Source organism: Rousettus aegyptiacus, unplaced genomic scaffold (assembly GCF_014176215.1).
Source record: "Rousettus aegyptiacus isolate mRouAeg1 unplaced genomic scaffold, mRouAeg1.p scaffold_m13_p_7, whole genome shotgun sequence".
NCBI classification, from domain to species: Eukaryota; Metazoa; Chordata; class Mammalia; order Chiroptera; family Pteropodidae; genus Rousettus; species Rousettus aegyptiacus.
Genome location: NW_023416310.1, coordinates 9,811,358 through 9,833,386, shown reverse-complemented (window position 1 = coordinate 9,833,386; position 22,029 = coordinate 9,811,358). Strand labels below are relative to the sequence as shown.

The 22,029-nt window shown below is 53.8% G+C and overlaps 2 long non-coding RNA genes across 2 annotated transcripts in view; one reads left to right on the top strand and one right to left on the bottom strand.

Annotated features, from left to right (window-relative positions):
- The window catches only part of LOC107510827, a 44,130-nt gene extending 23,253 nt beyond the window's left edge, over positions 1-20,877 (top strand). Inside the window, exons 2-5 of the long non-coding RNA XR_001596934.2 lie at positions 8,736-8,963; positions 10,084-10,233; positions 13,353-13,462; positions 20,779-20,877. This is a non-coding gene — a long non-coding RNA (uncharacterized LOC107510827). The remainder of the gene's footprint in view (positions 1-8,735; positions 8,964-10,083; positions 10,234-13,352; positions 13,463-20,778) is intronic.
- Positions 13,528-15,359, bottom strand: LOC118605444. The gene is made up of 2 exons (XR_004952158.1): positions 15,166-15,359; positions 13,528-13,839 (listed from the first exon to the last, which is right to left on the bottom strand). It is a non-coding gene; the product is annotated as an uncharacterized LOC118605444 (long non-coding RNA).
- Positions 20,878-22,029: the final 1,152 nt, after the last annotated feature.

Genomic DNA, 22,029 nt, shown 5'->3' with positions numbered 1-22,029 from the left:
TACTCCCCTTTAGGGGGCAGTAGGCCTGCTCCCCAAGTGTGCCCAGTAGGATGAAGGTCGGTGCAGAGAAAGAACGGGGAGGGCTGAGGCCAGAGAGGCAGAAAGGGACCCTGTTTCATATGGAATTACAGGTCATGACAAGGCATCTAGGTTTTATTTGAATAACAATCAGAAAGTGACATGATCTTATTTAAAATCTTCAAAGATCACGCTGGCTGTTAGGTTAAATGGATCATAGGGGACAAGAAGAGGATTGGGAGACTCTGACAATCCTGTGGGTGAGACTCTGGCAGCGACAGAGATGGAGAAGAAAGGAGGGATTGAGATGTATCGAGCTGTGTTTGCAAGACTTGGCGACGAAGCTCATGTGACCAGGGAGAGAAGCAGGCGAATCCAGGATGCCTTCCAGTCTTGGGAAACTGTGTGCCAGTTATCGAAATGGGAAGGGCCAGGTTGGGGTGGGGACAGAAATGGAAAGTTTTGTTTTACCTACGTTGATTTTGAAATGCCTGGTCGATGTCCAAATGGAGATGACAACTAGATGTGAGCCCGTAGCTCAGTGGAGAGGTCAGAGTTGCAGATGCGCATGGGGGAGGCATCGGCGTATGGGTGGTTTTAAAGCCTCGATGAGCTCATCTGTGTAGGGAATGTCTACGGAATAGCGGAGAGCCTGTGACCAGGCCCTGACACAGTGTTTAGAGTTTGATTGAAACCAACAGAGGATGAGAGAGAGACAGAGACAGAGAGAGAGAGACAGAGAGAGACAGAGAGAGGGGAGAAAAGCAGGAAAGTGGTTTTCACTGAAGCTACAAGAACACTTTAATGAGGAGACGCAGCCAAACTTCCCAGCACTGCTGGTAGACCCAGCAAGTGGGCCGAGAAGTGCCCACTGGCCTCCCCCGTGATGTGCAGGTCGCCGGAGGCCTTGACAAGAGCCGTTTCAGTGGAGTGCTGGGGTGGATGTGAAGAGAATGGGAGTGAGGAAGGCAGAGCGGCCTGTAGAGAGCGTCTTAAAGATACTTCCCCATGGTGGAGAGCAAACAATTGGAGCAGTAGCTGCTGGAGAGGGAGGGAGCATCAAGCGGGAAGTGTTTTTGTTTGTTTTGTTTTTGTTTTGTTTCTAAGAGACAGGAGCATTGAGAGCTTTTACGTAAGCTGACGGGAAAGATTCTTAGGGGGAATTATGATAAAGAAGGGAAGATAATGAGATAATTTCTTGAACGAGAGAGATGAAATCCAGAGCTCAAGGCAGGGTTGGCTTTAGATAGAAACTGAGGCTGTGGCTAGGGAGGTGGATGCAGATGCAAGTCGGCTTATGGCTTTGGTGGTGGGAAAATGAAGGGCCACCTTCCAGTAGTTTCTATTTTCTCAATGCAATATAAGACAAAATGACTAACTGAGGGACAAGTGGCATTCGAGGACAGAGAAGAAGGTAGAGCGAAAATACCAGGGACGGGTTGGGTGCCCGTTTGAGAGTTCTGTTAGCTGAGTGGGATCGGTCAGCATGGAGTACGTTTTTCTCCAGCCACATGCAGCCACATGGGTGCAGGCAAAGTGGAGGCAGAGAGTTAAGGTACATGGTTTTGGGGCAACCCAAAGCGCGGGCCTGACCGACAGGATGAGATGTCTCAAACATCCCTGCCGATCTCGGCCTCACCGCCAGAGAAGTCTGTCCCAGCACTGTCAGGTGCCTTCGACACTCAAGCGACATTAGCTCTTTCGAAGGCTGGGGAAATACCTGGGGGCGGGCTGCAGGGTAGAGGGGTGAGATCACTGTGTGAGATGCTCGTTTCTGCTCACCCGACCCTCCTCAGATGCCCCCTCCAGCAGGACATAGAGTAACCGCTCCCGTACGGTGAACCCTGGAACACAAAGGTAACACAGTACGGAGCTGCCCCAGGATCCAGCTCAGCCACAAAGAGCTTCTCAGAGGAGTTTTATTGGGGTGCGTGTGTGTGTGTGTGTGTTTCATCGTCAGGCACCCACTTGCCTCCAGAGAAAGGGCTTCTTCATCCCTCGCATTAGTCATCGGCCCTTGCACAAACAACTGCTCCTTTCCGTGGCGTTCTCACCCACTCTAGGCCAGAGCCTAGCACAGAGGCTGGCACGGAGAGATGCTTCGTAAATTCTTATTGAATAAATGGATGAGTGAACACATCGAAGCGTCCACCCATCCAAGGGAAGGAAGCCGTGCCTTCCACCCGGCCAGACTCAGCAGCTTCTCCCGCACCTCTTGCCTGCACTGCTGCTGGGCGACCAGGACCTGGTGATGAGCCAGAAGGTCTCCAGGTTCAAGGAAGTTCCTCCTGGGAGAAGAGGGCAGAGACCACGGGGGCTGGGGAAGGAGAGCGAGCCTTTCCCTCCTTGAGTCTGGTACCAGAGGGCCTGGTGTCGATTCAGTTTTGAGCACGGTGACTGCTTTTCCTCGTGACCTCCTGGGCATGACCCCTTGGGGGCATGAGCAGCCTCTGGTGCATAGGCCTCAGCTCCTCCCGAGAGCAGTGAGGCTCCTGACTTCAGGCTGAGGGACTCTCTGAGCAGAAGGGCCATTTCAGTGACCACAGGGCCAGGAGGTCCACGAGTCAGGGCTCCCAGTTCTGGCTCAGGCTGAAGGGAGTGCCGCGGGACACCTGTCCCCGGGGATGCGGGCCCGCGGGGAGCCGGGCCATCACGCCCATCCTCCTGCTCCGCAATCTGTTCCTGCCTCTCCTTTGTCCCCGGGACCCTCTTGAATGCCCCGGTCAGCTAGATAAGGAATGGAAACCCCAGGTGGATTCCTGGAAGAACTCTGAGAGGCCGAGCTCAGGGAACACTTGCTGAGTCCTCCTGAAGGGGTTCTCAGTCTGGCTGGGAGCCAAGGGAGGGTAAGGCCAAGTGGGCTGAGGGCCTAACGGAGCCCTGCCCCAGACAGAGGCCTCGAGCGCCATGGGCGCCTCAGAGGGCCAATGGCCAGCCAGGAGGGAGCCACCCTCTAGGAGAGAGTAAAGGTGACCCTGTCCCAAATGTGAGGGCTGGGAGAGGAGCATGCCCCTGCCTCGCAGAGCCAGGTCCAAGGAAACGCCCCCATGAGGAGGCCTGGAGAAGAGCGTCCGGGACATTCCCGGTCATCCCTTAAGCAACCGTCTTAGTGTCCTGGGTTTGTCACGGCAAAGCACCATACGCTGGGCGGCTTGAACAACAGGAATTTATCTTCTCACAGTCCTGGAGGCTGGAAGCCCAAGATCGAGGTGTCGGCAGGGTTGCGTTCTCCTAGGGCCTCCCTCCTGGGCTTGAGGACGGCCGCCGCCTCCCTGTGTCCTCTCGTGGCCTTTCCCGGTTTCTCTCCCTCTCCTAAGAAGTTAGTTTAAGGCCCACCCATATGACTTCCTGTAACCTTAATCACCTCCTGCAAGGCCCTGTCTCAGAATCTAGTCACATTCCCAGGTACTGGGGGTTAGGGGTTCAACATATGAATCTGGGGGGGACACAGGAATCCACCTGGGATTTCCATTCCTTATCTAGCTGACCGGGGCATTCAGGAGGGTCTCTAAAAGTGACTATGGATATTATAGAACAATCGACTTCAGTGCCCAAATAATAATAACCTGAACGACGGGGGTAAGAGTTCCTCGTGTGTGTGTGTGTGCGTGCGCGCGCACACACTCACACACGCACAGCCTCCAACTATTCACCTAGCAGGTTCGCTTCCTTGAGCTCACCTGATTTTCTCCAGAACTTCAGAGAAGGACAGGCATTACTGACCTATTATATGGAGCCTAAGCGAGTTGCCCGGGCCAACAGCAGGCAAGGGGCAGCCCTGGAGCCTTTACCAGGGGGCCTGGGCATCCCAGGTTCTCCCAGCAAGGATGTGTCCGAGGCGCTCACACTGTCTTGCCGGAAGAGCCTCCATAGTCAGGTGCATGCTGTCTCTACCTGTGTGAAGGAGGAGGGGACCGAGGTGGCAACCTGCTCCCTGAAGGTGGAGTGACTCATGAGGCTGGCTGGTGTAGCGTCTTATCTTCCTGACTCATTTGATATTCAGGCTCTGGCAAACTTAGTGATCTGCCCGGCACCTGAGGTACCATAGCCAGAGGGCAGGGCTCCATCCCTGCTGGGCCTCAGGCCCCAGGCTCCACTCAGGCTTCTGGAGACTTCCTTTGAGTGAGGTACCATAGCCAGAGGGCAGGGCTCCATCCCTGCTGGGCCTCAGGCCCCAGGCTCCACTCAGGCTTCTGGAGACTTCCTTTGAGTGAGGTACCATAGCCAGAGGGCAGGGCTCCATCCCTGCTGGGCCCCAGGCCCCAGGCTCCACTCAGGCTTCTGGAGACTTCCTTTGAGCCTCCCCAGAGCAGGTCCCTCTGGGCAGGGCACATCCAGCTTTGCTTCTGCCCACTGGCCAAGACCTTTTTGGGTTTCCTGTTGGGAAGTTTCATCTAGACGATTCCAAAAAGTTCAGGCTCTCCAGCACCTCCTCCATGGCCGTGCTGGACGGGAGGCTAGAGGGCAAGTCCTTCCTTAGCCTGGCTGTGGCCAGCGAGGGGTCCGCAAGGGGAGGGTCTTGGCTTTGGAGATCTGTTCATGTTTTTCTGTCAGCTTCTTCCAACCAAGCAACTACTTCAGGGCCTAGAGTGTCCCCGTCTGCAACTTTGGGTCTAATTTTGACTCTTGTGACCTCTCCTTGGATGTGGTGACCTATGAGTCGATCTGTGACAGCCAGATGACATGGGCAATTTAGGACCTCTTCTCCTACCCCGCCTCAGGGTTCAGGCCTGTCCTGGTCCAGCTTCCATCAGAGGCCAGAACAGAGGTGACCGGCTGGACGGTCGCCTCAAGGATCACTCTGTTCAGCCCTCTCACTGACAGCGTGGAAAATGGGGCCAGACAACTCACTTGCTTAAGCGAGCTTCCCAGGCTCTGCAGGGGTGGTCTTGATGTCTGTCATATCCCAAGGCAGCTGCAGCCTGGAAGGTGGTGGACATTCAAACAAACGTGTACCTGTTGAAGGAGTAAACAAATTCAGGTCTCTGGATAGTTCAAGTCGCCCTGTTCTGCCCACCCCCACCAACCAGGGGTCACAGTCAAGGCCCCGAGTTCAGCTCGTTGGTGCAGGTGTGTGGTGGCTACCTCTCCATTTTCCTAGGAGCCCACAGGAGGTCGCCTAGGTGAGAAGAGACTGCAGGTCTGTCTCTTGCTGCTGGGACCGTGGAGCTTTTCGGGAAATAAAGAGGCATTGATTTGTGGCAGGTCATTGAAACTGGTTCCCCTCAGACCAGACCCTGAGGTGCTCTGGGCTCTGAGCCGGCACAGCCGTGAGAGGTGCGGACTGCGGCCTGGCCCGACTCCAGCGGAGCCGGCGTGGGAACGTGGCCTTTGGCCCCTGCCGGGCCCTGCCCGGAGGAGTTGGGTGTGGGGCGGGACTACCTAGGGCCAAACACCAGCCTGGCCTCTGACGGACACTTCTGGGCAAACCAGGCCTCCAAGGCCCCCACAACAGCCACTTCTCCTGTGCCATTCATCCCTCTCGACCACGGCTTCCAAGATTCTGTCTCTCGCTGGCCAAGAGGGCGCACAGGAATTCCCTCGTCCCCACGAGTGGGCATGGGCCGTGCTGCTCCTGCCCTTCACAGGGACAACACCTCGCCCGCCTGGAGAAGGGACGGTGTGCCACAGCGGATGACACGAGACCCGCGAAGGATGGTTGGAGAGACCTGGACCCCACGGTCCCATTCTTTCCTTCCGCTGCGTTTTTGGGAGACGGTGGTCTGCTATGTTTTGACACACCGGGGACTATGAATGTGGGTGGCAGGGGGTCCCGGGGGGAAGGCGCCCACGTCTCAGGGCTATGAGAGGGGTGACTGGGCTGCTCTGCCGGAAATTCCTGGTCCGGCCTGGCTGCCGCAGAGCCCGGGGCTGGCAGGAAACCTGCCTTTCCTGTCGCGCTCCCGCCCGTCAGGCGCCCTGTGCGCATCGGGCACTCTCACAGCCCTCCCGGGCTGGGTTCCCAGCCAACGCGGTCCTGCCCAGCGGGCCCACTCCCTCTTTCCTTCTCTGCTGCCAGGTGCAACGGAAAATGGTAGACAGTCTTGGGTTCGAATCTCAGCTCTGGACCTTCCTGACTGAGGTCTGGGGCAAAGCCATTTGGTATCTCCCCCCCTCCCCTACCCTTCCACCCCCCCTGACCTACAAACATTGCCCTCTCCCCTTAAGAACTGGATCTCTGAAGGCGGGGCGTCTCCTCCCACTAGGGCTGAGTGCCTGCACCTGGGGCCTGGCCTGTGGCTCCACCTGGGGTGCGAACCCGGGACCTCCTGCATGTAAAGCAGACGTGCTAACCGCTACACTATGGAGCCACCCCAACCATTTAGTATTTTCAAGCCTGATTTCCTCATCTGTGAAGCCAGGATGGTGGTTGTAAGAACTACCTGAGAAGATGTAGGCAAAACCAGTTGGCGTATTGGAGACAGTTCTGGGTTGGTAGTTCCCATGACCCCTCACCCTGTCCCCAGAGTCCTGAGCCCCAGGGTGTTTGTGTCCCCGGCCTGACCCTGTCAGATGCTGGCCTTGCCCAGAGTCTGGCCTGCCCCCTGCTCCCCTAGCCAGCTGCTTGGGTGCTGTCCTTGGAGCCTGCTGAGCTAAGTCCAGCCTTCTCTGGCGCTGGACCCTGCTGGATGGGGCCACCCTGCCTCCTCCCCTTCCCCCAGACCCTGATTTGACTGGATTTCCAGGGCTCTCAAGCTTGGAACTGGGACCTCACGGAGAGGGGTTGGGGAAAGATGAGAAACACTTTTTGACTCTGGGACTTCAAAAGCAAAATCACTCCCAGCTTTTGTCTGCATAAAAATTGCTGATAAGGGGTGGATTTAATATCTGTCTGCTGGTGGACAAGGTCAAGGGCCTGCAAGATTGCCAGCCAACGAACCTGTCCCAGGGGTGACCAGGCATTCCGACTCACATGCCCTGGCGGCTTCGCTGGCCACAGCATGGCTGCAAATTACATGTTGTTAGAACAGTCCGGATGATGAAGTCACTGCAGCCCTAATCCTATTTATTTCAATGACAGCTTAGACAGAACGGTAAATCTTGCTGCTGACCGTGTCTCTTATGGCCTGTTCCCCGAAGGAGCTATTGTCAGACGTGACTACAGGGAGGGGTCCTTGTGAGAGTCTCAATTCACAATTCGTCACCTGTTTTCTTCAAATGGTGAGTTCTTCCAGGAGAGCCTGCCATGTGGCAGATTGTTTTTCAAAGATGGCCTTTACGATATATCCTATGTCACATACTCTTCTTGACACTCTCCCAGTGAGTAGTGGTCTATGTCTCCTCTCCTTGGACCCGGGTGAGCCTTTGTGACTGGCTCGATGATTAGAAGTCACTGCAGAAATGACACCATGTGACTTTCAAAGTCAGGTCAGAAAAATGCCATGTACTCCCGCCCTACTGTTTTGAGACCTTTGCTCTTGGAGTCCAGCTGCCATTCTGTCAGGAAGCCCAGGCCACATGGAGAGGCCACTTGCAGGTGTTCTGGTCCATCGCTCCCACTGGGTCTCAGCTGACCACTAACATCGGCCGCCAGCCATGTCAGCGAGGAGACTTTCCAGATGACTCTGGCCCCAGCCGGTACCTGTCTGCAACTGCATGACGGACCCTGAGTGAGAACTGCTTGGCTGAGCCCAGCCAACCCCCAGACTGGTGAGAGATAATAATAAAATGATTGTGGTTGATTGAGCCACTGAGATTTGAGGTGACTGGTTACATAGCGATGGATCACCAGGACACTCCTGAGCGGGCATGATAATGGACAGCCTTTGCCTCTGAGGCTTCTCTGTTATTGAAAAATGGAAGCGTACCTCTTCCTCCCCATTTTTCTTTCTTAGGTTCTGAAAGTTTATATTATCTGAGTGATTCAGTCTCTCGAGGCAGGATTTGAAAGTGGGAATTCCAGTTTTCAGAAGCCGTAGGGCTGCTCTCCCACTCACTTTCCCAAGGAAGTTCGTCTCCTGAACATTCCTCCTGAGAGGCAGTTGTAATGTCATGGAAAGATCATGACTCAGATGTCAGGTAGACCCAGTGTCTTAGTCCATTGAGGATGACAAAGCAAGATGCCAGGGACTGAGAGGCTTATAAACAACGAACATTTCTCACATCTGGCCCTTCCTGAAGAAGCAATCCGGAGACATCCGGGGCTTGAACCAATGTGTTATCCGCGGCGGAATGCCTAGTGCTGAGGTGTCTTAATGGGAGCAAAAGTCACACCCAGCAGCCCTGGGCTGCTATGGGGCAGGGGGAGGGGCAGCAGACTGGGAGGGAAAACAAGAGCCAGGGAAGAGGGCATTTTGCAACACCAGGACAGTGATACCCATCTGGAGCCCTCGGGGGGCTGAATCATCCTGGAGACAGACAGGGGTGGGGGCGGGGGAAGTAGAACTGGCGGAACTGCCAAGGACACCTGACATTGAGCCTTGCCCTTTAACTTCGGCCATTAGGCCCTCAGTGCGTCTGTCCGTCACCTGCCCTCCTCTCTAGAAGGGTGGTAAGTTGCGCAGCCTCCCAGAAGAGAGCATGCGCACAAAGTGCTTGGGAAGCCAGGAGCGGAAGCCGTAGCTCGGTTTTCGAATTAGCAAAGGCTGCATCCTTTTAAGCTTCCTTAGGGAGATCTGAACCATCCCGGAGGGAAATTTACTTCAAATGAATATAACGTGGTTTTTCGACTACTTAAACAGAGTCTTGAATGTCATTTAACTTTTTTCATGACTCAGGTTTAAGCATGATGAACATCCGTTTCCATATTCCGTCGCAAAGAGACAGAGGACTTCGAGGGCATCGCCCAGTCTGCGTGTGGCTGGGTGACCACGCCGGATGCCTCCGGGGTGCTGGCTCTTGGAGTCCTTATGAGAGCCCTGTACGCATCATCAGACTCACCTCTCACTAAGGCTGTCTGTCAGCTGTCACCTCTCTTCACCGTCAGAATGTCGGCCCAAAGCAACGTAAGACACTTTTATTTGTTGCTCCTAATCTGTTGTGGATTTCCAGGCCAGATGCCTGTGTTCGTTAGAAATGTTCATGAAAACAGGAATTCCTGAGTACATCGAACCTAGGGGTTCAACTCAAGGTAAAGTACAGGAGCTTGGTGCCTGGAGTCTGTGACATTAACCCTGGCTGCTCAGAGACCCTTCACATCCTTCATGCATTTCAACAGCTCCAGGTCCAGAAGGAGTAACTGTAGCTGGTGACCTATCGGTGACCCTCTTCTATTTAGTTATTTAATTCTTTTTTTTTTTTACATAGAACAGTTTCTTTTCCTTCCTGCAATTGGCGTTTATTGTCATTCACAGTAACTTCAGGGCCACCACCCTCCTACAGGAACCTCAGCCTCATTCCATGCCCTGCCCCCCCCAGCACCCCCCTATCCCCGCCCAACCTTGATCCCACCTCCTTAGATTCCACAGGCCCAGCACTCTCTTGAGTCCACTAAGTGCCCAGCACCTGGCCGCACACTCAGTGGGATTGCTAGGCAGGCTGAGCCATGGCCCTGGCTTCCAGGAGCTCGCGGTCTGGCTGATGGGGCGAGGTCGCTGCGTGGGAACAGTAGAGGGACACACAGGAAGGCCCAAAGCAGAGACTGGCTGGCTAGGACCCAGCGTGGCCAGGCGTGGGCGCATGGGACCGTCAGGAGGGAGGCTGCCAGGGGTTCCAGGCACTGCCCTGGGGAGACCCGCAGTGAGGCATGCTGGAGGGACAGCTGATACGGAGCAACGGCGGGGTTCCCCAAGATGTCGACAGGCTCGAGGTGCGGACAAAGCCAAGCAAGGGTCCCCTGAGAGAACGGGGAGTGGAGAGGTCAGGAAGCATGCTGGGGGCCCCTCAGGATGACTGGCTCATGGAGAACTTGTGGGCCTCCTTCCAGGAGGCCTGGGGCTGGGGGTGGGGGTGGGGAGACACCAGGAAACACAGAGCAGGAGGCAGGAGCGTGGAGGAGGGCGGGAGATGGGGGGACGGGGAGTCAGAGTCCAGGCTGGTAGGGCCCCAGTGTGAAGGCTGCGTGGGGAGCAGTGCCAAGCTCCCCCACACCCCCGCGGGGCCTGTCTCTCCCGCTTGTCTGAATAGGCGACCATCAAAGTGGAACGCAAGCCTTTCCTTCACTCGCGCTGAAATCCATGTCAAGCAGCGTGGCCGAGAACGCACGCGCTCCCTCCCTCCTGCCTTATCCACGGACTCCACAGCGAAAGAACAGTTTTCTTCTCAAATTTACAAGAGGTGGGGAGCACTCTTGCACGTGTCTTTCGTCCCCCCAAAAAGCAGCTGGTTTGAGGGCGGAGGTGACCCAGAAAATGTGGCACTCGAAGGTCCTAGGGAAGACCCTGGAAGGTTTTGGGAGGTGCCTCGTGCCTACCTGGCATGGTCGGAACTTGGCTAACCCGTGTCCCCGAGGCCTGGCCTTGCAGAGCTCTGAGGGCCGTGGAGGCCACACACTAGTGAGGGCAGGGTCATGTCCTGGTGGGGGTTCTGGGGACCCCCAGCGCGAGCAGGGGCGACCGTGCGCCCCGTCGCATCCCCCACAGCTTTTGTCTTCTGTTACATCCTCTGGGTAGTCGGTCGCATCTCTGCTTTGCTCAGACGAGGAGACCTGGGCCCAGAGTGGCGCGGTCAGCTGTCTGGGGTCACACAACTGCGAAGTGGCAAAGCGCACACTCACTGCAGCTTTCGGGACCACGACGACGTGGAGAGGCCGATGGGCTGGAGGTGTGGGAGGTGGGAGGTCGCCAACCGCCAACGGTGGTTCTCACCGTCTGGAAATGGACAGAGAGTGGAGTCTTCTGTTCCAGAAAGTGTCCCCAGCATGTGAGCGCCTCAGGCCTCGCGTACGTCTCCTGCTGGGCCCCACCCGCGGGGCAGGGTGTGGGTGCCCCACGGGTTCTGCCTTCCCCCCGGGACTCCACTTGCCCCAGACGGCCCTTCCCCGGGCAAGGTGCCCAGGGCGGCCCGGACGCCTGGAGAAGTCGCGGGCTGGGTGCAGAGCCGAGTGCTCCACCGTGCGGCCAGAGCGGGAACTGCGGGGCGCGCCCTCGCGCTCCCCGCCCCGCCCGCACACTCCCCTCCGCCTGACCTCCCCACTCCACAGGCCTCATCTGTACCCAGCGTCACCAGGGCCAGGAATCCGGCTTCCTCCCCGGGGAGCGCTCTCCACCACCCGCGCAAACTCGGAGTCGCGCGACAGAATGGGCAGCGGAGTGACCGATGCTAAAGAGGGACAGGGACAAGAGAGGACTGTGTTGGGTCGATAAGGATACCAGAACCCCAGGAGGACCCATCCACATAGGATAGGAGCCTCCAGGGGAGAGGAGATCACGAATGGGTGTCAAGGTTGGAGCAGGCGGCCCTGGGGTCCCCGGCCATGCCCCTCGGAAGAGCTGGGTTCTTTCTTGGAGACTGTTGTTTCTCAAACGAGAGGGAGATGGCACCCTTGCTTCCTGAGGCATCTGATGATGTGCAAAGAAATCCAGAAGTCACAAGATAAACGTGACTTGCCTTTCTTGAGTTTGCTCGAGAGTACATCATTAAATACATAAATTTAAAATGGATAAAATGGCTATCCTATAGAACTTAAAATGCAGAATCCCTGTGCATCGAAAGCGGAAACAGGGGGCTTCCACGCCGTTTGAGCCGTGGCGGGCTGCTTCAGGATGTGTCCCCGGCACGGGACATCATTCTCTCTGTCATGCCCTGAGCGGCATCACTGGGAATTCCAGCAAAGCCCTGGGAAGCAGTGGGCAGGGAGAAGGTCAGGCGGCATTTGTTAAAGATCACTTTGGCTGCTCCCATGGAGGAGAAGGCCGGGGGCCTGCCGTCAGGGTGGGGAAGAGGTGAGCCGAAGTGGGGCCTCTGCTTTAACCTCAAGGTTCCCTGAAGGGGTCTTGGAGACTCCCGAGAGAACCCAGACCACCTTGAAAACTGCTGAATTAAGAATACAGTCATATGAGCCATAGGCCTGGATGAAAATCTGAAACCTATAAATTTTTTGAAAGTATGGCTGTCTTTGGAGCACGAGGTCCCCGTTTCTTTGTTCATTCAAAAAACCTACACTGCATAGAGATGGGCAGGGTTCACGCTCCTGTGATGTGCTGTGTGCCGTATCGGGAGGCCGTAATAGGCCTCTCGCTTGTTGTGTTCAATAATTCATTAAACGCAGGCAGACAAACATATTTACAGAAACTATTTTGTTGTTATTTATAAGTCATTTTCTAACATACATACATAAACAGAGTTACAGAACACTAGAGCCAGTGAGACCCTGAGAATTCTAGTTCAACCCCTTCATTTTAAAGGTGGAAAAATTGTAACCCAGATAATCCAAATTCAACCCAATTCAACAAACATTGAGCAACTATGATGCGATCAGCTGAATCAAGCAGAGCAAGATGCCAACTCCTTCTTGGAAATCTCAATCAACTCTGTCAGGGGACCAAGTCCCACAGAGTGAGGATTGCTGTGGCACACCCCCAAATCTCCCACCCTAACATGTCCCCTTTGGTGGCTCTCCCACCAGTCTGAAATCCCCATTTCTAGAGATTTCGCTGAAGGCTTTGCAGGCTACTGTCTACTATTTGTAAAGAGTGATTAATTAAATCTTGGTGAAGGTTAAGGTACAAAGCATTGACCGGGGACCTTGGGGGTGGGGGGTGGGGTAGAAAACAGAGGACCTGGGTATAGCCCCCCCAAGCAGTGCTTTTGAGTGGCAAGGGTTGGCTCAGGGACAGGACTGTTTCTTGAGACAATTGAGAAATCTTTCTCAGTTTTCTTGTTTTAGAGAAAAGAGTGGCTGTCCTCCACTTCTGCTCGGGGGTCCAGGAGCAGCCCGAACTGAAGGCAGGGCCCTGGCCATGTTACCGCTGGTGCTTGGCATATGTTATCTCGAAATCTCCAGCCTCCGAACGGTAGTCCAGCAGGAGAGATGGGTGACAGACGCTGGAAAGTGCTCAGCCAAACAGAGGTGGCTGCGATGCCTCCCTGGAAGTGTCACCCTTCTGCCGGGGAGCGGCCTGCACGTCAGGACCTCACTGGACAGACAGTAGCCATGGGGGGACACTGTCTCCCTGCTCTGCCCATCTCAGTGCACCGTATGTTTCTCTGGATGCCAAAGAAGAAGGAAACTGAAGGTCGAAGACAGCCATTCAAAAAAAGATTTTCAGTTCTAGATCTGTAGCCAGGCCTGCGGCTCCTGTGACCGGCTTCTTTGCTCAGCAGTTTACAAAGTGGTCCGGGGACCCTAGGGAAATCGTTCCCAAGAATCTTTCCGGGGGTGCCAAGGTCAAACTGTATTCACAATAACACGGAGATTTTATGTCTTTTTCGCTCATTCTCTCGTGAGTGTACAGTGTGTTCCAGAGGCTACATGGCGTGTGACGTAACAAGAGACTGAATGCAGAAGCTAATGTAAGAATCCGGCTTTTCTACTAAGCCAGACGTAAGAGGGATTCGCAACAAGGTAAAACAATGCCACCTTTCTTACTCTTTTGTTTTAAAAAGGTCTAGTTATTTCTCATTAAAACGTTGTGTTAATACGGGTTTATTATTGCTATTTCGAATGGATTAATACCCATTTAAAAAATTCTCATCTTTAGTTTCTAATAGAGTATAAATCAATGGATATTATGCACATAAACAATGATTTTTAGGAGTTTAAACATGTGTGGAGTGGAACGAGACAAAACCTCCAGTCTGGCTAGAGGAGAAGACGGGTTCCTGGGGTCGCTCGTGCCCGGAGGGCGGACCTCAGCCTGGTGTTTCTCCTTCGTGCCCACGAAGCAGTCAGTCCACCAGGCCAGCGGGAAGGGGCCGAACGCACGGGGCCGGCTGTTGCTACTGCGAAGACCAAGTTGACATTACAACGGAGCCACACTGGAGGGCGCCCTTACCAATCGGCAGATTTCTTGTAAAGCTGGATACAGGGATCGCTAATATAAATATCAGTTTTATTCACCACCCTAAGAAAAAAATAGCGAAACAATCAACTGCAAGGGTAGAATAGACTTTCTCTAACCTCTGTGCTGAGCACCTGAAGCTGACATAACGCTGAATGTCAACTGTAATTTAAAAAAAAAAAGTTTCCAGATGTCCATGTGTCAAAAAATTTGCCTGGAATGCACTTTTTCTCAGGAAGCTATTGGGGGATGTGCTCCACCAAAATGTGGGGGCAAAACGAGAAGGAGGAAGGCCAGGGAGCGCTAACCCAGGGGAGAGGTGAAGGAGTGTCCGGGTCATGGTTATGCCCAGGCCTCCAGGGGAGTTTTCCAGAGGGGGGCAGTGCTTCAGGAGGGACAAACGGGAAGACAAAACTGGTAGGACATCGCCGGCTTCTGAACACCTCGAAAGGAGATTTATATACTTGACAAAAACTTTGAGGTTTAGTCAGTGATAGATACTTTGAAATCTAAACGAAGCCAACCAACCAGCCAGCCAACGAACCAAATGACAGCGATCGATTTCGGGAAAAAGCACAAAAATAAGCAAGCAAGAAAAATTGCCGTCGTACACGGCATAATTCAGCTGCGACTGTCACTGAGACAGTAATAATATTGTCGACACAAAATAAGGATCTAAATAAAATTATGATGTAACTATCTTTGAAGGGATGGGAAACACGTTCATGCAGAGTGGGAAGGCGTGACAGCCTCATCGTCTGTAGTGGAAATTCAATGAATGCCAAGCAAAATCGGAAAATCGAATAGTAGTGATAAAATACGCAGAGCCGTGGATGTAAATTCTTCGAGGAGCAGCTGAACGCTTGGGGGGCGGGGGAGGAGATGAGAGCTGGGACTGGGGACAAGGACCTCCAAACCGGGAGCCCGTATCACTGATGAAACCTCACACTGAAGTTAAACCCACGCCCCGCTCTGTCAGGCACTCAGTGTTCTTTGCGAGTTGATCACAGCTGTTTTGTAAGCTGATTTTGCACTGCCTTTTCCTCTACCCACATGGCTACGATATTTCAGGCTCGATTGTATCTCCTGTCCAGAAGCTGTCACCTCTGTATTTCCCTCTCTGTCTCCTGTCGACCTCCTAACAAAAGGCAGCTTAAACCCAAACTCATCCAAGAAGGCTTTTTAGATCTCATAGGCCCCATCCAACCCCCACACAGGAATCCACTTTTCAGTCTTCCTCATCCATATGCCAGGTCATCCTGCTCACCACGGTCTGTGTATCAGTGCACGAGGCTGCCTCCCCACCAGGCCGCGGGATCCTGAGAGACCTTGTCATCCTCTCCTACAGGGCCCAGCACACTGTGTCTGGCCTCTCTGCGGGACTCGTTCGGCCTCAGCTCTTGGCATCAGGGCCAGATGTGCGTGTACAGGGGGTGATCCAGGAGCTCCAGAAACCCGGGCTCTGAGCTGGGAGGGTAACCGACCGTGACTTCCGTCCGCTCCTCCGCCCCTTGCTGGACTGGCCAACCAGTGCCACGCCCCCTCGCCCCCCTCTCCTGGCCAATCCCAGCACTGCCCCTGGGAGCTCTGGCCCTGTGCCTCCGGACTCCCGCCCTCCTCGAAACGCAAGGCGGTACAGGATGAAGCAGATATTAGTACGTGTCCTCCCGGCGTTTTCTCCTCCCGGCCACAAGCAGGTAGCCGGACCCGTGGTAGGTCGCCGCCCGAGAGTATTTTAGAGAGCAGGCCTGATCTGCCTTCGATCATTGCCCAAGTTTGTGCAATTGGCCTCCGGGAGTCACCTTTGAAACTGGCACAGAAGACGAAGTTTCCACTCGGTCCTAGTGGGGCTGTGGGAATGATGGGGGGCAGATCAAAGTCGATTCGGAAGAATTAAAGACATGAGTCAGCGGAGCCATACACACGATGGGGATCGCAGGGCCTACCTGGAGCTGAGCGCGAACAGGCTGGTCTCTGGGCAGGGGGGACTTTTGCCTCTGGGGAGGCCATCCCTGAGAGGACGGCAGTGCCGGACCAGTGACTGGGCACCACGAAGTGCTGAGACCACGGGCAAAGGGGAAGGAATGAACGCAGATGGCGTGAGCTAATCAAGGTTTATCTCTTGAGGCTGGGGAGGGGTCCTTGAGTTCATGGCCGCCTGCTCCTTGACCAACACAGAAGGTGGACAGGGAAGGCTGTAGAGCAGGAAGCGGCCATGTCGCTCATACCTGTTTCCATGCGTTCTACCTTGAGAATTTCTGAAGTTGGTGGAATGTTAGTTACCATTTAATCTGAGAGGAAGGGAGGAAGGAAAGAAGACTAATTTGTTCTTTCTGGTTATAAAAGTAAAACATTATCCATAAGTCGGGGGTGGACGTGTGTGGGTCACTGGTGGGGAGAGCCCCGGAAATCTGTCTGCTTGGAGGAGCATTTAAATTTAAGGCAGTATATCCTCAAGAGCCCAGACACAAATTCGAATCAGTGAGTCCCTCGGCCCTCCGGGAGGAGGAACCATGGAAGGTGTGTCACGCAGATTTATTCCCTTGCCCAGCGCACGCTGTTGACAGCTGAGCTGATCCCCTAGTGAAGTGAAAATGGAGCGCGTGGCTTCACTAAAGCTCTGAACGGTCGAGGCGCGGCTTCGACATCACGTGGCAAAGTGCAGCACGTTTCCTGGAATGAGGTGGCTTTGAGCAGGGGTCTCCAGCCTTCAGGTGCAGACCGGTACCACCCGTGGCCTGTTAGGAACCAGCCGCACAGCAGCTGGCGAGCAAGTGCAGCTTCGTCTGTCTCTGGAGTCGCTCCCAGCGCCAGCATCACCGCCTCGGCTCCGCCTCAGATCGTCAGGCATTAGATTCTCACAGGAGCGCCGGTCCCTGGTGCCAAAAGGATTGGGGACCGCTGGTTTTGAGGATCCCAGAGAACATAGTGCCACTGGGGCACCTCGTGGAGAGTCCCACGCATCGTCATGGTGGTGCCGTAGAGTGACAGTCATGCTCCCAGCAATGGCAGGGGTGCCCGGCAAAGACGGCTTAGCCCACTGGGGTCTGACACACATCCGAGGTGGGCGACGGTGGCAGCCGCAGACACCTCTGTCTAGAGTCGCTCCCCGGGGACCATCAGCCTGGCGTTGGCGGACACATGCAGTACCTTTGTGAGAATTAGAAGCAGGCTCCCCTCCTGGGAAGGTGAGAATTATGAGAAGGCACACCCCTCCTGTGGTCTGAAGCAGGACTCGACAAATGGGACTCAGACTGCATTTCGGCCTTGCCCTGAGGCCAGGCGCTTTCGGACCATGACCATGGGCATCGGTGAAACATCCAAGGAGAGCCAGACGTGCAGAGAGAAGAATGGAGGACGTCACGGGGGAGTGCAACGGGGGAGTCCGGTGAGACACTCCAGAGAGAGAAAAATGGTTTTGCCATCCAGAAGTGTAGAAAGAAGAAAATCGAAAGCATCCATCATCTCCATATTTGACGTGTAAGCCTCATGAAATTTGATGCAGAAAGAAGTCAGATCTGGAGTGTCTTTAACGCCCTTCCTTTGACTGATGATATCGCGTTCTGCCGGCCTAACCAGGGCCTTCACTGGACCCGGCTGGTCCCTCGGCCGCACAGGTTAGGCTGGACACCATCGCTGTTCCCTCTGCAGCCCAGACTCAGGAACTTTATTTCTTTTCTTAAGACTCAGCATGTTGGGTTCTGGGGGCTTACAGCCCCTGTAAATCCCCCAACCTCTGGAAAACCACTCATGGAATCATTACCATTCACGAATATTTCTTGTCTGCCCCGTTCTCGCCCTCAGGAAAAACAATCCCAGTGTGTACGGACGGCCAGCGGGGCCCCTCCCCCTCCGCCCGCGTGGCCAGCGGCTCTCCGTCCTTGCAGCTGCCCCTCCCTTTGGGGCGCCCATCCCGAGATTCCTCTGCTGCGCGCCAGCGGTCTGTTTTATGCTGTTTTTCTTCAACAGCCATTTCCAATATAGGTCTCATAACAGTCCCTTCGCTTGGTTCTGCCCTTGTGACCCTTTACACTCTCTCCGGACCCGGCCCTGCTCTCATCTTAAAGGTCCCAGCGGATGACGGAAAGTGACCACGGTCAAAGGGAAGGAAGTTTCAGACAAAGCGCCTAGGAGGAGGTAGGTTTGAAGAACAGCGAGGATCTCAGAAGGTAGAAGTGGCAGAGGAAGGAGATTTGAGACGCAGAGCGGATGGACCCTCGGGACATGTTATTGTAACCCAGCACGGTGTCTCGACACACGCAGACCTCACAGGCAAGCTGACATCACACACCTGCTCGCTCACGCCTGCGTACAGGGTTCCGCCTAAGGCTGAACCTAATTGCTTCCATACTTCCTAGTGAGGAAGGGGCTGCATGTAGCTTCTGATGTCAGAGGTGACAGCTTCAATTAGCCTTTAGGACAGTTCCTAACCTCCCTTCCTTCCTTCCTTCCTTCCTTCCTTCCTTCCTTCCTTCCTTCCTTCCTTCCTTCCTTCCTTCTTTCTTTCATCATCCAAAAGAGTGAGTCTCACAAATACAATATGACCATTGTGCTTGGGGGAAATGATCAAGTTATTAACTTATAAAAAATCGTACGTAGATGTGTCTGAACCATGTCACCAAGGCCGCTGGCAGTGTGTACGGGGGGCGGGGACGCACACGAGGAAGTGAGGAGCGAGCTCCTAGAAGCATGTAGGATCGATGAGGGCGCTGTGCCTTAACTGTCGCTTGTTCCCGAGGACGCAGGCGATTGCTGAAATAGGGGATGTACTGCGCCAGATGGCCTGTGATTTTTTTGTTAAGTATTTTTTTCTTCAGAGATATAAAAATTCAAAATATGTAAACACTACACACATGTGCTAACAGATACTTGCATAATATTGCTTCGGAGTAAAAGAGCTGTTTCTAAAAAATAAAAGATGATAAAAGCTGTATCGTTAACGGGCAAAAATCAATAGCTGATGTGTGTAAATGTGTATCGTCAGTAAACTGTACATTTTTAACCCCTCCCCAAGCTCGTGCTCTGGCGTGTGTGTAGTGGCAGCTGGCAAACCCTAAGTGGAGAGGGGGTTCTCGAAGGGTGGGGTGCAGGATGAGCAGAGAGAAGGGGCTGAGGTGCTGCACTGAACACTGAAAACAGTTTATTCTATTTAAGAGTCCACAGACCCCTTGAAAGTCATCCAGGGTCACAAGTTAAAAACGGCAAAAAAAAAAAAAAAACTAGAGAAAACACTTTCTGCCAAGGAAAAAGCACATAAATCATCTGAATCAACGTGTCCTTGTAAGAAAAATATATGAAAAAGATGTCCGGTACTCTCGATTTCAAATGCTATCACGTCGCAGCGGAAGTAGTGTGGCAAGCAGAAGGTGTTTAAACATCCATCGGGAAGGTCCTTTGTCTATCAAGACTGGACACTGGATCCCCAATCCTGTGAGACACTTCCAGCTGCAGTAAAAATTTATTTTACCAGAGTAAATTCAACAAAGATTTATTGGGGAGAAAAAAAAAAGTAAACAAACCCAGGTTATCTGGCTCCAAACCCTATGTTTTGTGTGATTTTTTTTTCATTATACCACGAGTACCAAATTAGGCAGATCTTTAGTTATTTAATAACTATGATTAAATTGTTGAACTGTAATCAAAGGATGTAATTTAAAAAGAAAATCACTGGGTTTACATTCCCAGAACTGTGCTGAAGGGAAAGCTTAGAAAAAGAGCCTTGTATTCTGGTCAGGGAAAATGGACGCAGTGACCGGTGGCGAGCAGGAACGAGGCAGTCGGTGATGAAAGGGGAGAACCGCTCAGAACCGTGTCCGAGTGCCAGCTGGGCAGCCCTGGAAGGCTTCCTGGCAGAGGCTGCAGCTGGGCCTTTAAAGACCGGGCAGAGCCGATTGGCTGGAGAAGAAGTAGCTTTAAGCGTGCCCTTTCCCCTGGCCAAGGCTGCAGTTTCCTGTCTGACCCATAAGGGGGTGAGAACTGATTCCCCTGAGGGCCGTTTTCCAGCTCCAAATTCCATGACCGCCCAAGGGAACAGCATAATCAAAGTCCCCAAGGCCGAGGCTGGATTGAGCCACAATGAAGTCTTTGTTCTCCAAGTGCTGCCAGCTCCAGAGTGGTGGATGTTTCAGAGGATGAGAGCGGGAAGACTCCTTGAACGCTGAAGAGATTGCTCTTGGTGCTATGGGCAGTGGGAGCCATCGTAGGTCCAAGGGGAGAGAGGAAGTGCTATGATTAATCCCAACTGCTGAGGGTAACGTGAGGAGAGGATAGAAGTCTATCCGTGAGCTGTATTGGATATTTTCCGTCTGTCTCTCCACCCAGATCCATTCCCTGTCCTGCTCAGTGCCAAGGACCCACAGAAGATCACATCAGGGACACCCTTGAGAAAGGGAGGTGCAGCGGGCACTCAGAGGTGTGGAGGGAATGAGATGGGGGTATTTATTCCTCCCCTCACCCACCACCCCCTCTGCCATTCCCTCCCCGCTTTGCTGAGCTCTGGCGTTGGCTGGCTGCATTCCTCTGCCTACAGGAAGCTCCACCTCCACCAGGTCCTGGGGCGTCACCCCCCCTTCTCCCCACCCACCCTCCCCGCCTAGCTGCCTGCTATAGATAGTCTTTGAGTGTCCTTAACTTCATGTTGCCAGAAAAAAAATGCAACATGCCCAGTTAGAATCGCATTTCAGAGAAGTAATGAATAGTTTTTAGTATGTCTCAAATGTTACAGCTGTAAGCATTCTAAAAAATTATTCATTGTTTGTAAGAAATTCGAATTTAATTGGGCATCCCGTATTTTTATGTGCTCAATCTGATAACCCTGTTTTAATGCCCCTAATCCTGCCCACATTCTCTAGCGGTTCTCTCATTAAACCTTTCTTTTCAGGAAAAGCGTCTGGTAGAGTGCTCCATTTCCTGCCGTTTCTGGCCCCGGCCCAAACCTTCCACTTTCCACCGAGGCTCCGGGTGTAGCGGCAGCAGTGCCCCTCACTGAGGGGGAGACTTTGCCAGGCTCTAAGCCCCACTGCCTAGGTCCGCCAACGCGCACCTCCTCCTCCCGCTGCCTCCTCAGCGCATGATGCACGGAGGCCCCCGAGGGATCCCTTTTTGCAACTCAACAGGTGCTGGTGACTTGCCTGGGGCAAGGCCCCATGCTGGCCCATGCCTGAGAATGACAGCTGAATAGACTCGGCCTTCCCCACAGGCCTGAACATCGGGGAGCAGACCCCTGTGGTGCCCGAAGCTTTGTGGCTGGAGGTGACACAGGTCATGGAGCAGCCAGGGCCACTTACTGGCTGGATGGCCTTGACCTCTCTGAACTTCAGTTTCTCCATCCATAACTTGGAGATGTACTCATCGCCCACCCCCCAGGAAGAATAAAGATGATGTATGTAGAAATCGTGGCACGTAGAAGGCATTCCGAAAATAGTAATTATAGTAATTACCCTGAACTGTACGCGTCTGCCTCCCGCGTGAGGCTGTGAGCCTTCGAGGGGTGTCTTACCCACTTCGGTCTACTCCGCATCTGCCCAGGGCCTGGCAGAGGGCAGTGCTCTGGATGTCAGTGAAATGTGAGTTAATCTGCACAGACTGCTGACAAAGGTCACAGCATGGGCAGAGCAAGAGCTTCTGCCGTGTGTCGGGCTTCTCAGAAGGGAGAGCTTATTATGAGGAGCCAGATTTGAACCTTTTAAGGCCCCAAATCCTATTAGAAAGGACAGCAGAGTTGGCGTGATCATTCTGATCATTTTTTTCAGCGATCAGTGATTCCCACCACCTTTTTGCACTTGTGACCCAGCTTTGCTGATGCACTGAGTACAGGCTTTATCCATCTATATTATATATTACTGGGAGGTAAGACTGGGGCAGGGCATTTTGGGGGCAGGCGGGTTCCCGTCCGAAGGTGGTCAGCAGCCCTCTGGCTCCTCCTGCTTCTCAGAAGAGACAGGATTTCTCCTCGGGCGCCACAGCCTGGCAGAACCGGCCTGATCTTGGCTGGTTTCTTTCAGGCCACAGCTCAGTGACCAGCTCTGGGATACCTTGGCCCAGAAGCCAAGGGCTTTTGAGATGGATTGTAGAAGGGTGGTGAAAGGTCCCATTTAAGAAGCCCAAAAGTACAGCGTAGACACCCCTACCC